Below are 16,021 nucleotides of genomic sequence, written 5' to 3'. Positions count from 1 at the left end.
GACAAACCTACCATTTGCCTTGAATTCCTTCAGAGAAGTTGCAGTATACTTCCTGTCATGTGACGGCACAAAGGAACTCATGTGCCTGGAGTCTCATTTCTGCATATCTGCAGTATGAGATGATTAAAAGCATATCCCAAGAATTCCTGCCTTTAGTACTATTCAAACGAGATTAGTACTAGGAGTTAATGACATCAGAACTGCACTGTTCATTGTTTCTTTTCCACCTTTACTACTGCTTTCTGATATATCCCTATTCAGTCTTCAGTTTATCAGATCACAAGCCATCAGGGAGGTAGGTCGGACACAAATAAACTAAGCCCCACTCCTCTAAAAAGATGGTCACCATCACACAAAGACACAGCATTGAACGAGGCATGGTAAGTCAGTCTTGGAAAAAGACCGCAAGAAGCCTACTGGGAACTTTGCCCTCCATTTCACTTTTGTACGTGGCTCCCACAGTATAGGTCTTCTTTAAAAGAAACCTATGTTGAAAGAAATGTTATCTTTTCTCAGCTGGATGTTAGCATTGTGTGGCATATATACATATTATGACTTTTTACTGAAAACTAGCTGACTGGTTAAAAAAGAGCACAGGGGTATATGCACATTATAGGAAATCAAGGGAGGTGTATGGCGCTGCCAATATACTTAATATTCTGTACACATCTCCAAAGGTGTCAGAGTGCAAAATAAATAAATAGTAAGACTATCTCAAATACAATAGATGTTGCCTTAATAGTGTTAAAAATAATTGATGACACGTGACTAAATAAACTTATAAAGTGCTAGGTGCAATAGTACTGTGCTGTATATATTCTGGATGGTGAAATAAATCAATAAATCCGTGATAAGTGACCCTGTTGGGTAAACAATACTAAAATGTGGTGCTGAGTCCAAAGAAAAACTAATACCACAATTTCAATCCAAACTAGTGGTAACCATATTAGATATGTGAAAAACACAGCCTATAATAAATATAAATATATAAATAGTGATATGCTGATGATAAAATTGGTAATGTATAAATAATGGTAAAAAATAGTGATAAAAATAGACACCTATATAGATCTTTGGAAGAATCAAATAAAACCGCAGGGAACTGTATATAAAACCTTGCAGCAGGTATATGGAGCAGTGAAAACAACCATAAAATTTAGCAGCATTAATCAGAGCTATAAAGGAATAAATAGTCCATAAATATTTAAAACAAGAGAGGTAATAAGTCCATAGGTATTAAGTGCAAAAAAAGGTGACTTCAGTGCAGGTGCTTTTAAGTATTGCTTTGAGGGTGCCCGGATTCCAGTGATCACTCTGTGCTCCCCGCACCCTTAGGACCACACTCACCAGAGGTAGTCACCCCTACAGGGGTATCAGGCCATGGATATATTGCCTCTGTATCCCCTCTGATCTCCCTGGATGGTCTTATGGATAGGAGTATGGTCCTGACCTGCATGAGTCCTTCGTCACACTGTCCTTGGGAATGGGATATCCTCGGGTATGTGGGAAATAAGGCTCACATAGGGTAGTACCGTTTAACAAGGCTTTATTGTTTTAAAAGAAAAGGTACTCACAAACATAGAGAATCAATCGGCAGGTATGAAACTGTTGCGGTCGCGCACTTCCGGGACGCTGTGCGTTCCACAGACCGGATGTGCGTTCCAACCAGGCGGATGTGACGTGATGACGCTCTACGTGTTTCGTCAGAATGACGTCTTCAGGAGTAGCGTCATCACGCCATCTCCGCCTATATATAGCAATATGGTAATCGGGCCATGGACAATGCTCCAATCGCAAAATTGTATACGAACAACCAATAAGATGATATGTCGCACCTAGTTGCCGGGTAGGAAACTATGTGCTCAATTCCGTATTACGCTAAGAACGGCTAAATAAGCTTCCGGCTTCCCCCGTACACACCGGATCCTATACTGCGGACATTGCGCACGTCTTATATTAATTAAAAAGCAAAATCTTTCCCATATACACAATAGTCCGCATTATACTATATTGGTTAAAAGGCGGAATGGCCAATAATCCGCACACTATTATAGCAGTTAGTAAAAAAGAATCTTATTAACCGGGTCCCATTACCATCTTACTAAATATGTTCCACAAACAAACAATTCCACAACATAAATGATATTGACATAACCTCATATGCTGAACAAATAAAAAATAAATAATAAATAATAAATGAAAAATTATTAAGGACCCGTGCGCAGACTTTAGATAAAAATTGTTAAATGATAAAAATTAAATGTTAATAACGAGAAGAATATTACTAGTCTGCTTGGACTGCAATGAATGTCTATAGTCAATAAATATTTGACACAATACTCCTGATAAGAGTCACAGATGCTAGTCTAGGGCTGGGACTGGAGGGTAAAGGGCTGTGTTAAAAAAATCAATTGAAAGTAAATTTTAAAATGTAAATTAGTTAATCAGTCATAACTCCATAGTATTGATATATCCAAAAAATGGAGAATGGATTAAAAATCATGGCCTAATAGTAAAATTGAAAAAGTTAAAATTAGAGGTAGGAATAATGGTGCAGGCAGCCACCCAAATAGGTGGTTGGAATAATAAAATGGTGTAAGGTGCATAAAATACAATTATTGGGTAAACTGATGACTATAATATATAAATTTCATGATTGTGGATCACAAGGTAGGACATATAATGGATACTAATGAATAATCTCCTTGGGACTTGAAAAACCACCCGGAAGACCCATAGTCAGTGGGGTGGACTCTCTGTTCTCCCGGCTGGGAGAATATCTAGACAAGTTTCTCCAACCACTCGTATCCAAAGGAAGATCTTATTTAAAGGATAGCACTCAATTGTTAAATGAAATTAGGAATCTAGACGTTGGAGAATCTCAATTCCTGGTCACTATAGATGCTAACTCGTTGTATACGAGCATCAAACAAAAAGATGGGCTTTTGAAGAGTTTGAAGAGAACCCAGATACAATATATACTTGAAGGCCTAAAGTTAGCTATGGAAAGCAACTATTTCTGGTATGGGAAGTCATTCTATGTACAAACCAAAGGGGTTGCTATGGGGGCAAGATATGCCCCCAGTGTGGCAAATGTTTTCATGAACATGTGGGAGGAACAGCAAATCTATAGCCAAAACATACCGGAAATCAAATTTTATAAGCGGTACATAGATGACATTATAATGATTTGGGAGGGGACCAGGGACTCTTTACAAGAATTCCTGGAAGAAATTAATTCCAACTCGTATGGGCTGACCTTTACCGGCCATTGGGATTTGGAGAAAATAGACTACCTGGACCTACAAATTTTTAAAGAAGACGGCCATCTACAGACGAGGACGTTCTTTAAAACTACAGATAAGAACGGATATATTCCGAAAACTAGTTGTCACCATCCGAAATGGAAAAATAATATCCCCAAAGGGCAATTCATGAGAATGAGGAGGAATTGCGGCAAATTAGAGGACTATGACCAGCAAACATCTATTTTAATGCAGAGATTTGAAGAAAAAGGGTACCAGAGGGACATTTTAGAAAGAACAAGGTTGGAAGTTAAGAATATGGACAGGGAAAACCTATTGAAAACAAAAACAGTAAGAGACAGAGGGAATTTTGATTGTGCATTAATTTCAGGATATCATAGACAATATAAGGACGTAGAAAGGATATTCAGGAGATACTGGCCGGTACTAAAGAGTGATAAAACACTAGCCAAAGTACTCCCAGAGAAACCCAGGTTCATCTACCGAAGGGCACCGACTTTACCGACTGGTCAAAAATGTAATAGACCATCCTAAGGGTAATAAAATCGTTCCTGATATGAAAGGGTTTATCAGGTGTAGGAAATGTCTGGCCTGTAGGAACAATCCCTCTCAACCTAAGAAAATGTTAGATTTTAAATCAAGGGTGAACCATAGGAGATATAAAATCAATAATCTCATCACATGTAACAGTACACATGTTACCTATGTAGTGGAATGTACTTGCCATCTACAATATGTAGGGCGTACTACCAGACCCCTCCATATCAGGATTAGGGAGCACATAACAAATATAAAAAACGGCTTCCAGAAACACAGCCTCTCCAGACATTATCTGGAAGTCCATAATAAAAATACGAAAGGCCTAATTTTTTATGGCATAGACTCTATTTCAGGACATTGGCGAGGGGAAAGTAAAAAGAAAAAAATCTCCCAGAATGAGACCAAGTGGATATATTTGCTTGAATCACTCCAACCCAAGGGACTCAATTTAGACATAGACCTGAATTGTTTTATTTCTAATTTTTAATACTCAGTATATTTATAGTTTTATACCATTTTAAATATCAGGTTTTAGCTCCCTTGAATTCTCGTGGATTCACTTCTTTGACCACTCACTTTGTTTGAATTAACATCGGTTTATATTCAGTTTTCGGTAGATTCTTCTGCACATACCACCTTTTCCCTCATTCCTGTGTTGGGAATACATTACCACCCTATGGGATAATTTATACACTCCCAAGGAGATTATTCATTAGTATCCATTATATGTCCTACCTTGTGATCCACAATCATGCAATTTATATATTATAGTCATCAGTTTACCCAATAATTGTATTTTATGCACCTTACAACATTTTATTATTCCAAACACATATTTGGGTGGCTGCCTGCACCATTATTCCTACCTCTAATTTTAACTTTTTCAATTTTACTATTAGGCCATGATTTTTAATCAAATCTCCATTTTTTGGATATATCATACTATGGAGTTATGACTGATTAACTAATTTACATTTTAAAATTTACTTTCAATTGATTTTTTAACACAGCCCTTTACCCACCAGTCCCAGCCCTAGACTAGCATCTGTGACTCTTATCAGGAGTATTGTGTCAAATATTTATTGACTATAGACATTCATTGCAGTCCAAGCAGACTAGTAATATTCTTCTCGTTATTAACATTTAATTTTTATCATTTAACAATTTTTATCTAAAGTCTGCGCACGGGTCCTTAGCGTAATACGGAATTGAGCACATAGTTTCCTACCCGGCAACTAGGTGCGACATATCATCTTATTGGTTGTTCGTATACAATTTTGCGATTGGAGCATTGTCCATGGCCCGATTACCATATTGCTATATATAGGCGGAGATGGCGTGATGACGCTACTCCTGAAGACGTCATTCTGACGAAACGCGTAGAGCGTCATCGCGTCACATCCGCCTGGTTGGAACGCACATCCGGTCTGTGGAACGCACGGCGTCCCGGAAGTGCACGACCGCAACAGTTTCATACCTGCTGATTGATTCTCTATGTTTGTGAGTACCATTTCTTTTAAAACAATAAAGCCTTGTTAAACGGTACTACCCTATGTGAGCCTTATTTCCCACATACCGGAGGATATCCCATTCCCAAGGACAGTGTGACGAAGGACTCGGGCAGGTCAGGACCATACTCCTATCCATAAGACCATCCAGGGAGATCAGAGGGGATACAGAGGCAATATATCCATGGCCTGATACCCCTGTAGGGGTGACTACCTCTGGGGAGTGTGGTCCTAAGGGTGCGGGGAGCACAGAGTGATCACTGGAATCCGGGCACCCTAAAAGCACCTGCACTGAAGTCACCTTTTTTTGCACTTAATACCTATGGACTTATTACCTCTCTTGTTTTAAATATTTATGGACTATTTATTCCTTTATAGCTCTGATTAATGCTGCTAAATTTTATGGTTGTTTTTACTGCTCCATATACCTGCTGCAAGGTTTTATATACAGTTCCCTGCGGTTTTATTTGATTCTTCCAAAGATCTATATAGGTGTCTATTTTTATCACTATTTTTTATCATTATTTATACATTACCAATTTTATCATCAGCATATCACTATTTATATATTTATATTTATTATAGGCTGTGTTTTTCACATATCTAATATGGTTACCACTAGTTTGGATTGAAATTGTGGTATTAGTTTTTCTTTGGACTCAGCACCACATTTTAGTATTGTTTACCCAACAGGGTCACTTATCACGGATTTATTGATTTATTTCACCATCCAGAATATATACAGCACAGTACTATTGCACCTAGCACTTTATAAGTTTATTTAGTCACGTGTCATCAATTATTTTTAACACTATTAAGGTAACATCTATTGTATTTGAGATAGTCTTACTATTTATTTATTTTGCACTTTGACACCTTTGGAGATGTGTACAGAATATTAAGTATATTGGCAGCGCCATACACCTCCCTTGATTTCCTATTTTATAACTATATATCTTCGGAATATAGTTTAAAGGTGGGCTGCAGCCATCACTAATAAGGAATCTAATAATATCCTAAGCGCGGATTTATATATACTATATGCACATTATACTTGCCTCACCCACTCAGTTATTTTAAATAATATTTACAAATAATTTATACTTATATTTGGAAGAGGAGTATGTTTTGGAATGGTTAAAGAGACCATAATTGAGCCAAATGATTTTCCACTGGGGCCAGACTTCAGCAAAGGCAAAAATGAAACTTTGTAACATATACATCCGATGGAGGTTCAGTTGATCCTAAACATAAAGCACAAACTAATTGAGAAACCAAGAGCTAGATGACTCAGGATTTAAGCTAGTATTGCTTAATTAGAGAGCCATAAGCAGCCTCTTCCAGAGTAAGACTTCTGTAGACATTCAATATATGTAGATTTCTAAATTGCACTGACTAGTATTGATCACACAATGACTTTCTGACAAACCACTTGTTGTTTTTAGGTTAAAGTATGTTGGTATTTTACTGTAGCAAGTGACACAATAGATTACCCTCACAATGGACAGTATCAGGTAATCCCCCATGTTAAAGCCACTCAAGCTTACTAGCAGTATCTACATATAGTAGCCAAACTGAACTTAATAGACATTCTGAATAAAGTTATATCTAATTGGGTTGTATATGTATACATATATAAAGCAGTTCACAGTAATGGTAGACTGTCTCTTTTTTTCATTTGATTTTGGTTAATGATCTGAGCACAAACCAAATATAATAAATTTAGAACTTAGAATTACTTAACCACTTGCCGACCGCCCGTCGCAGATATACTGGCTCGGATGCACGAACCGCCATACCTGTGCGGCCATTCGCTCCATCCCCACCCGCCCCTGCTAGACAGCAGGGATGCTGATGTACGGGACCGGTGACAGTGTTTGCCCCTGGGCACCCGCGATCGCTCCCCACTGAGAGAGAACGACGATCTGCTGTTGTAAACAAAGCAGACCGTTGAAATGATCACAGAGCACCTGTGAACCTCCTGTTTAAGATCACAGGTCTCTGTGTTCATTTCACAAGTCCCTCCCCCATACAGTTAGAAAACACTCCCCTAGGCGAACACTTAACCCTTTGATCACCCCTGGGTTAACCCCTTTCCTGCCAGTGTCATTATTACAGTAACAGTGCAAATTTTTAACACTGATTATTGTAGTAATTTCACTGGTCCCCTCAAAATTGTCAAAAATGTCAGTTAGGGGTCAGATCTATCCGCCGCAATGTCGTAGTCCCGCTAAAAATCGCAGATCGCTGCCATTATTAGTAAAAAAAAAAATAGACAAATCTTTCCCCTAGTTTGTAGACGTGATAACATTTGTGCAAACCAATCAAAATAGGCCTTTTGGGATTTGTTTTACATAAAAAAAGGGAGCATAATACAAATTGGCCTAAAACAATGAAAACATTCGATTTTTAGATTCTTTGGGATTAGCAGAAAGTGAAAAATATTGTTTATTTTCTTTTTCCAGAATTGTTGCTCTTTTTTTGTTTATAGGAATCCAAAAGGAAGCTCTATTTGTGGGGAAAAAAGGACATCAATTTTATTTAGGTACAGTGTGGCACGATCGCGCAATTGTCCGTTAAAGTAACGCAATGCTGAATTGCAAAAAATGGCCTGGGCATTAAGGGGGCAAATCCTTCTGGTCCAAAATTGGTTAAAGACATCTGAAAGTATTAGGGAGAACAATACAAAAATTTAAATTCTGATATTCTTAGGCCATTCTAACCTGCTAATGCACCAAAAGGTTTGTAATTATTAGTCACTATGTTTTTTTTATTTAAATATGAATTAATGAATAATAATAATGAATAAATTGTTATTCAGTTTCTCGTGCCAGGATCCCACTCAATTGGGACCACTAGAGAGATATATAGAAAAAACACTTTCAGTTTTACTTTTTTCCAGTTAACACCTTACTTTTTATTTATTCCCTTTTAATTTCCTGTGGGATTATTATATTCTGTAGGGAGCACTAGTGCCCTCCGGCACTCGAGAAAGGACATAGACCAGCTGTGCATATCACATCCGTATTTCATAGGGGTAAAGCTGAATCACATTTCCAATGATTCCACGGGAATGCACTGATGGAGGATGTGCAATGCTCAGGAGGGCTCTGAGGGACAATATTGTGCACATGAGAGTAGCAGTGGAGATTGTACCTGCCCGCAGAAGCACGGCACCACTCCCCTTCTATAAACTACACTGAGAAGGAAACGCAACCAGAAACCAGTCCTGCAAGAGGGGCATGTTTAGGAGTGTAGAAACAGATTTTGGAAATAAATGGTCAGCGTTTTTGCATAAAGTAAGGAAGCACCTTGACAATTTGTATTACTCCTGCCTGGAGTTCAGCTTTTATTACTGTTAAAGATCACAAAAAAGTTCAGTTAATAGATGTGCTCTAGGGTGCCTTAACACTCATTCTTCCTGCACCTCTCAAGATAAAAGAAACTCGGGGTCCTCACTAGTTCTGGCAACCCATATAAAATATATACTGTGGAATAAAGGACAATAAACGCAACCAATAAGTAATCAGTATTTCCAGTACCTCTTTTAATGCTGCTTGTTTTCATTTTTAATACAACCCAATCATTTGATCTATGCATTTTTGTCTGTGGTTTGGGATCAGAAGAGTTTCATGGCATATGACCTAAAATCTGCAGAATTTGTGGCCATTTTCAAAATGTGTACATGACACTTACTCTTTATACTCTTTAGTCAAGCAGAAGCAAATAATGTGCACCTGACCTGTTACCATTCGATAAGTACCAACTGTTAAAATCAATAAAATTACTATTTTCCAAGTAATAGAAATAATCCGGTAGAAAATGTTAAAGTTGCATATTCTAAATCTAATATATAATGCTAAACTGGTGTATATTTATGTGTACATGTATTCTGTTTCTTCAGTACAAAATGCTGTATTCTGCTTTTTGATTTGTATATTGCTGTAAACTGTAAAATAATTATAATTTCCGAGTGACCTTTAATGTGATTGTAGAGAACTTGTTTTGAGAACAGAACTTTTGTGCTTTGTCATGTGCAATGTTTTTACTATTTGTGAGCTTCTTCTAGGGCTAGTTAAAGTGGTTGTAAATCTAAAATAAAAAAAAAATCTGCAAGACAAAAGGCATAATGAGCTAGTATGCATCGTGCAGGAGTGATTTTCCGGCAGGCTCCCGGCAAGGGAAGCTGAAGATCCGAGTGAGCGGCTGCATGCACTGCAAATATCTTCTAAACCGTGTAGGTTTAGGAGATATTAATTGTACCTACAGGTAAGCCTTATTATAGGCTTACCTGTAGTTAAAAGTGAAAAAAAGCGGTATACTACAGCTTTAACACTGTGTTAATATTAGAACAATCAATGTACTTGTTTATTTACTATAGAGCTATGTAAAATGTGAGTCGCTGTAGGGCCAGAAAAGGAAACCGTGTGCACTTACTGAAGGGTTTAAGCCGTCTGCAAGCCTTCTTAATGGAAAGATCAGACTGAACTGTCTGCCAGCTTAAAATCCTGCACTACATACAATTAATGGCTTAGAACAGACTTCATCCTTTGCAGTGTGCCCATCAAAAAAAAAAAAAAGCACAATGGAACTTGAATGACTTAAATGTTAAATTAAAGCACAATGTAATGTCCAAAAATATACAGCTGATATTTTACACAGGGCCATAGTAAAACTAAGGTTGAAAAGGTATGTAGAGAACAATTCTGCATTTAAATAGTTATGGTCGTGTGCACAGAAAGGAAAACACATAGCAAAAAATAGATTTTTTTAATACAGACTTACCTGTAAAATCAATTTTTTGAAGTACATCAAGGGACACAGAGCCATAAATCATAACCTATGGGTTACAGTGTTGATCAAAAGTTTGGGCACCCCAGGTGAAAATTTGTATTAATGTGCATAAAGAAGCCAAGGAAAGATGGAAAAATCTACAAAAGGCATCAAATTACAGATTAGAGATTCTTATAATATGTCAACAAAAGTTGGATTTTATTTCCATCATTTACACTTTCAAAATAACAGAAAACAGAAAAAATGGCGTATGCAAAAGTTTGGGCACCCTGCAGAGTTAATATCTTGTACTGCCCCCTTTGGCAAGTATCACAGCTTGTAAACGCTTTTTGTAGCCAGCCAAGAGTCTTTCAATTCTTGTTTGAGGTATCTTTGCCCATTCTTCCTTACAAAAGTCTTCCAGTTCTTTAAGATTTCTGGGCTGTCTGTCACGCACTGCTCTTTTAAGGTCTATCCATAGATTTTCAATTATGTTGAGGTCAGGAGATTGTGAAGGCCATTTACACCTCTTGATGTAATCCCCCGTGGATTTCGAGGTGTGTTTAGGATCATTATCCATTTTTAGAAGCCATCCTTTCCTTAAATTCACCATCCAAAATTTGCTGAAATTTTATTGAATCCATTTTTCCTTCTACTCGTGAGATGTTCCCTGTGCCACTGGCTGCAATACAACCACAAAGCATGATTGATCCACCCCCATGCTTAACAGTTGGACAGAGGCTCTTTTCATTAAATACTGTGCCCCTTCTTCTCCAAACATACCTTTGCTCATTCCGGCCAAAAAGTTCTATTTTAACCTCATCGGTCCACAGAACTTGTTTCCAAAATGCATCAGGCTTGTCTATATGTTCATTTGCAAAGTTCAAACACTGATTTTTGTGGTGAGGACATAGAAGCAGTTTTCTTCTGATGACTCTTCCATGAAGACCATATTTGTACAAGTATCTCTTTATAATGGAATAGTGTACCACAACTCCAGTATCTGCCAGATCTTTCTGGAGGGATCGTGTAGTCAAACGTAGGTTTTGAATTGTTTTTCTCACAATCCTGCGAGCTGTTCTGTCTGATATTTTTCTTGGTCTTCCAGATCTTGCTTTAACTTCCACTGTTCCTGATGACTGCAATTTCTTAATTACATTCCGAACAGAGAATATTGACATCTGAAAACGCTTTGCTATCTTCTTATAGCCTTCTCCAGCTTTGTGAGCGTCAACTATTTTCAGTTTCAGTTTTCTAGACAACTGCTTAGAAGATCCCATGGTGCTGATTGTTGGGGCAAGGTCAGATGAGTCTGGGCATTTAAAACCTTTGAGATTGACATCACCTGGTCTTCCCAGACAATGATTGAGAACAATCCATGACACTGGCAGGTCTCAGCCTTGCAAAGCGGGCAGTGCATGCTATAAATTCTGCAGGGTGCCCAAACTTTTGCAGACGCCATTTTTTTTTGTTTTCTGTAATTTTGAAAGTGTCAATGATGGAAATAAAATCTAACTTTTGTTGACACATCATAAGAATGTCTAATCTGAAATTTGATGCCTTTTGGAGATTTTTCCATCTTTCCTTGGCTTCTTTATGCACATTAATACAAATTTTTACCTGGGGTGCCCAAACTTTTGATCACCACTGTATATAGCCACCTACAGGTGAAGGACAATGGCAACCAATCAGAAAGGATGTCCCCCTATATAACCCCTCCCACACAGGAAGTACCTCAGTTTTGTAGCAAGCAATAAAGGCCCCATAGAAGAGGGGAGGGACCTCTGTGTCCCGTGATGTACTCCAAGAAATGGATTTTACTGATAAGTCTGTATTAAAAAATCCATTTTTCTTTTTGTACATCACGGGACACAGAGCCATAAATCATAACATATGTCCCAAAGCAATGCATCTGAGGTTAGGGGGACACTAAACATCTGACCACAAAATGGATTACACCACTGCCTGCAGAACACTGCGGCCAAATGCAGATTCCTCCTGAATACCAACACTCAATAGAAACGAGTGAACGTATGCACCGACGACCAGGTCACGGCCTTGCAAATCTGAGCCATAGAGGCTTGATGGCGATGTGCCCAAGAGGCACCTATTCCTCTGGTAGAATGTGCCTTTACAGGAAAAGGTGGAACCTTCCCTTCTACATCATACGCCTGGGTAAAAAACCTGGCGAATCCAGTAAGAAATTGTAGATTTAGATGCTGCCAACCCCTTCCTGGGCCCTTCTGATAGCACAAATAAGCTCTCGGGCTTACGAATCTGAGCTGATCTTTCCAAGTAAAACCTAAGTGCACGCATTACATCAAGAGAATACATCAAATTTTCCTCCTCTGAGTGAGGATCTGGAAAAAATGAAGGTAGTATAATGTCCTGATTCAAATGAAAGGTGGACACCACCTTGGACAAGAAACCTGGGTGTGTATGTAGATCACCCTATCTTGATGAAAAATCCAGAATAGCTCTTTACAAGGAAGAGTTGCTAGTTCCGTTACCCTTCTAGCCAAAGTTATCCAATCAAAAAGACCAGTTTCCTGGTAAGAAGAACCAGGCCCCAGAGGTTCAAAAGGCTGTCTTTGTAAAACAGCCAGCACCAAATTTAGGTCCCAAGGACACAATGGTGGCTTCACAGGTGGAAGCAAACGTAACATTCCCGAACGAAGATCTGAACCAATGAATGGGAAGTACTCGGTTCTTGGAAGAAAGCCAATAAGGCTGAAATTTGCCCTTTAATAGTGCTCAAGGCTAATTTCATATCCACCCCTGCTTGAAGGAAAACTAGAATTCTCCCAATTATATATTTGCAGGGATGCCATTACCTGGCTTCACACCAGGTAATGTAGAATTTCCAGACCCTGTAATAAACGTTTCTAGAGACTGGTTTCCTAGCATTTATCAGTTAAAACTGCAGGGCCAGATACATCCCACTCATTCAAGATTAAGGCTTCAATAGCCAAACCATCAATAGGGTGGAATATCGGACCTTAAGAGACTAGGTCCGAACGCAGTGGAAGAGCCCAAGACCTTGTCGCTGCCAACCTTTGGATTTGTGCATACCAAACCCTCCTCGGCAATGCCAGAGCTACCAGAATTACTGGTTTCCCTTGCAGCTGGATCCTGCGCAACAGACGCTGTATCAGCTGCATCGAGGAAAGGCATTAATTAGGGAATACTCCTCCCAAGGCGTCATTAAAGCATCCACTCCGAATGCGAGTGGATCCCTGGTCCTGGCCACAAATCCCTTCAATTTGCTGTTGAACCTAGATGCCAACAGATCTACGTCTGGGTCGACCCCCCCCCCCCCCCCCCCCCAGCATAGGCAGATTGATTGAAAAATCTTGGGATGTAAGGATCATTCCCTGGAAACATCTGTTGACGGCTCAGAAAATCTGCCTGCCAGTTCTTTATTCCTGGATTATAGCTGCTGTCAGGCGTGGCACAAACTTCTCTGCCCAGGACAGGATGATATCCACCTCTTTCTGGACTGAATGACTCCTTGATGGTCGATCTAAGCCTTGTCGTGGCATTGTCGGATTGCACTCTGACAGGGTGACCCCGAAGTCTGGGCGTCCAGTATTTCAAAGCCCGACTGACTGCTCAGATCTCCAGAATGTTGATGGCGAGACCTCTCTCTACCCAAGACCATTTCCCCTGGACAGTGGCTTCCTACAGAACCGCTTCCCAACCGTAGAGCCTGGCATCTGTAGTCACGACCTTCCAGGTTACTGGAAGAAAGGATTTCCCCTTCTCCAGATTTCTGGTCATCAACCACCTATTCAAACTTTGATGTACTCTTGGTACCAGAGACATGGACCAGTCCAGAGACTGAACCCTTCCAGTCCAGGTAGACAGAATGTTATTCTGTAAGGGTCTGGCATGGAACTGAGCATAGGGAATTGCCTTGAATGCAGACACCATCTTCCCCAATATCATCATGCAAAGACGTATAGAAGGATATCTCAGCCTTACTACGGACCAAACCAGATCCTTCAGGTCTGTGACCTTTCTTGTTAGCAAGAATATCTTTGCCTGTACTGTGTCCACAAGAAGATCTAGATATTCCAGACACTGGACCGGCTGTAATGCTGACTTTGCCAAGTTCAGTATCCAACCCAAACTTTCTAGGAACTGTACTGTCTGGAGGACATTTTGGCTTAGCCGAAAAGCCAAAGGCAATCAATCTATAAGTAAAAAACCATACAGATATCCTATTACAGATATCCCTCTGGACCTTAAAACAGCCAACACTGGAGCTAGGATCTTTGGGAACTCTCTTGGAGCTGTGGCTAACCTGAAGGGCAGGGCCACAAACTTAAAATGACAGTTTTCTATTGCAAAGCGTAGAAAACTTTGATGAGCCTGGAATATAGGCACGTGAAGATCCAGAATAGGTCTCACATCCCCGTTTGGTTCGGGGATTATGAACAGGTTTGAGTAAAAACCCCTGAACCTTTTGTTCTCTGGAACCTCTGTTATCACTCTTTGGGCCCTCAGCTGGTCCAACGCCAGAAAGAGAGACCTTCTTCTTAGGGGATCTGTCGGTATACTTGACTTTAAAGGGTGAAAACAGTGTGTCAGAAAAACATCCATAGTCTCATGCAGAGACTCACATGGCACTCAGTCTCTGTAATCTTTTAAAGGGAATAGTGTATTTACAATCTGCAATCATGCAAGCAATTTTACCTTCAAGATTTGCTGAATGTGTAAATATTTTAAATTGTACTCACTAGTCCTGCTGCAGGATTCCGTTTGAAACAGGAATCCAATCTTCACTCATCACGGTGAGCTTTGTCTTGGCAACCTTCAAGGACTGGGTCCCCTTGTATTAGAGGGGCCACAGCCTTCGACCTGTAGAGTACCCTGTACAGAACCCCTATTCCAAGGGTCCGGATCCCAGAGTCCAGAGCCTAAAAAGGACAGCATTACAGGCAAAACCTTGTATCTGCTTCCCGGGGTTTAGGTACCATCTTTCTAGCCCATTGACTGTTTTAGATGGATCTGATAGCTAACCCATTAGATTCAGTGATCTTTGATTGGGGTATATAGCATATCTTCTTTCTTCCTTGAAGAGAAAATGGGGAGAGACTCTCCACCGTGACCATCACCTTTAGACACTGGCGAAAAAACGGAGGTACTTCATGTGTGGGAGGGGTTCTCAACCCTGGTCCTCAGGGCCCACCAACAGGCCAGGTTTGCAAGATAACTAAAATTCATCCCAGGTGATATAATTTGCTGCTCAGTGATTGCAGTACTCTAGTCTGCATCTCCCCAAGGTAATACTTAAAATCTGGCCTGTTAGTGGGCCCTGAGGACCGGAGGTGAGGACCACTGATATAGGGGGACATCCTTTCTGAATGGTTGCCAGTGTCCTTCACCTGTAGATGGCTATGTAACCCATATGTTATGATTTATGGCTTTGTGTCCTGTGATGTATAAAAAGAAAAATAGTTAGTGGGGACATAATAATATAGCTAGTGCCAGAAATAAATTCAAACGCAATATGAAGAATTACAGCCATGAAAAAATAATGTAATGGATGCTGTAAAATTTGGTATGTTTTCTTTTCAAGGTTGTGTCAGTGCATGCAGATCTGCAGGTGTTAGAAAGATGTTGAATGTTAACAAAGTTCAAATCAATCTTTTTATTACATATTGGCCCTGGTGAGGAATGTATGAGATAAAGGATGTACTGAGGGAATTTTTGATGGCTTGTTTAGGGATGTAAAGTCACTCTTACTTTCAGAACCATCTGTCATCATCTCTGGGGCAGCCTATATGTGTATAAGTAATCAAAGTAAACTGCCCTATTCCTGTTTAAAAAAAAGAACATTTCTCCTCTTTGATAATGAACAGTTTATGGTAACTCCAGCTAAAACTTTATTTCTTGGGCAACAATAAAAACCTGACCGATTTAACTCCT

This window comes from Pelophylax lessonae (assembly GCF_965119305.1).
Source record: "Pelophylax lessonae genome assembly, chromosome: 2".
NCBI classification, from domain to species: domain Eukaryota; kingdom Metazoa; phylum Chordata; class Amphibia; order Anura; family Ranidae; genus Pelophylax; species Pelophylax lessonae.
This window is presented reverse-complemented; position numbering follows the sequence as displayed.